This window comes from Lontra canadensis, unplaced genomic scaffold (assembly GCF_010015895.1).
Source record: "Lontra canadensis isolate GAN:19392208 unplaced genomic scaffold, GSC_riverotter_1.0 scaffold829, whole genome shotgun sequence".
In the NCBI taxonomy this organism is placed as follows: Eukaryota; Metazoa; Chordata; class Mammalia; order Carnivora; family Mustelidae; genus Lontra; species Lontra canadensis.
Genome location: NW_022631813.1, coordinates 4,741 through 6,540, shown reverse-complemented (window position 1 = coordinate 6,540; position 1,800 = coordinate 4,741). Strand labels below are relative to the sequence as shown.

Genomic DNA, 1,800 nt, shown 5'->3' with positions numbered 1-1,800 from the left:
ATGGAAGTAGAGCCGCTGCCCAGTCGCCCCTGGCCCAACTCCGGCCATCACCACTGCCACCAGGGGGAGGAGGGCTATGATCCAAAGGAACCAGAGCAGTTGAAAAAACTGTTTATTGGTGGTTTGAGCTTTGAAAATATAGATGGTAGTTTAAGAGAACATTTTGAAAAATGGGGTACACTTACAGATTGTGTGGTGATGAGAGACCCCCAAACAAAACGTTCTAGGGGTTTTGGTTTTGTGACTTACTCTTGTGTTGAAAATGTGGATGCAGCAATCAACCACACAAGGTTGATGGGCGTGTGGTGGAACCAAAGAGAGTTGTTTCTAGCAAGGATTCTGTAAAGCCTGGTGCTCATATAACAGTGAAGAAAATTTTTGTTGGTAGTATTAAAGAAGATACAGAAGAATATAATTTGAGAGACTACTTTGAAAAGTATGGCAAGATTGAAACCATAGAAGTTATGGAAGACAGAGTAGAAAAAAGAGAGGAGTTGCTTTTGTAACTTCTGATACATGATAATGATACAGTTGATAAAATAGTTGTTCAGAAATACCCCACTATTAAATGGCATAATTGTTAAGTGAAAAAGGCCCTTTCTCAAAAAGAATTGCAGTCTGCTGGATCACAAAGAGGTTGTGGAGGTGGATCTGGTAACTTCATGGGTTGTGAAGGAAACTTTGGAGGTAGTAGTAACTTTGGCCATGGTGGAAACTTTGGTGGAAGAGGAGGCTATGGTGGTGGAGGTGGTGGCAGCAGAGGTAGTTATGGAGGAGGTGATGGTGGATAAAATGGATTTGGAGGTGATAGTGGCAACTATGGTGGTGGTCCTGGTTCTAGTAGTAGAGGAGGCTACGGTGATAGTGGACCAGGATATGGAAACCAAGGAGGTGGATATGGAGATGGTGGTGGAGGATATGGTGGTTACAATGAAGGAGGAAATTTTGGAGGTGGTAACTATGGTGGTGGTGGGAACTATAATGATTTTGGAAATTATAGTGGACAACAGCAATTCAATTACGGACCCATGAAGGGGGGAAGTTTTGGTGGAAGAAGCTTGGGCAGTCCCTACGGTGATGGTTATGGATCTGGTGGTGGAAGTGGTGCATATGGTAGCAGAAGGTTCTAAAAACTTTTCAGAAGAAAAGGGTTACAGTTCTTAGCAGGAGAGAGAGCGAGGAGTTGTCAGGAAAGCTGCAGGTTACTTTAAGACAGTCATCCCAAATGCATTAGAGGAACTGTAAAAATCTGCCACAAAAGGAACAATGATCCATAGTCAGAAAAGTTACTGCAGCTTAAACAGGAAACTCTTCTTGTTCAGGGCTATCACAACCACAGTTTGCAAAAAGTGCAGCTACTGTTTAATGCAATGTAGTGTCAATTAGATGTACATTCCTGAGGTCTTTTATCTGTTGTAGCTTTGTCTTTTTCTTTTTCTTTTCATTACATCAGGTATATTGCCCTGTAAATTGTGGTAGTGGTACCAGCAATAAAAAACTAAGGAATATTTAACTTTACAAAAAAAAAAAAAGATTGGAGTAGTTGGAATATATTCTCAAAGTTGAACTATTCTTGAGCTTATGTAACAACCAGTAACAAGTATACTTATCTTAAAAGTTGAATTTCTGTGGTGAGCAATTCCATGAATATTGAATGCCTTTTAAGCTATACGATACCACCCTTGACTAATTATTTTTTTTTGGAGAGGGCTTAGGTTCAGTTTAAAGGATTTCAGCATGAAGTACATCAATAGAAAAAATTTTTAAAGATTCTATTTCTTTATTTGACAGAGAGATCAC

General features: G+C 39.8%; 1 pseudogene; it reads left to right on the top strand.

Annotated features, from left to right (window-relative positions):
- LOC116863276 lies at positions 1-1,259 on the top strand (annotated as a pseudogene).
- Positions 1,260-1,800: the final 541 nt, after the last annotated feature.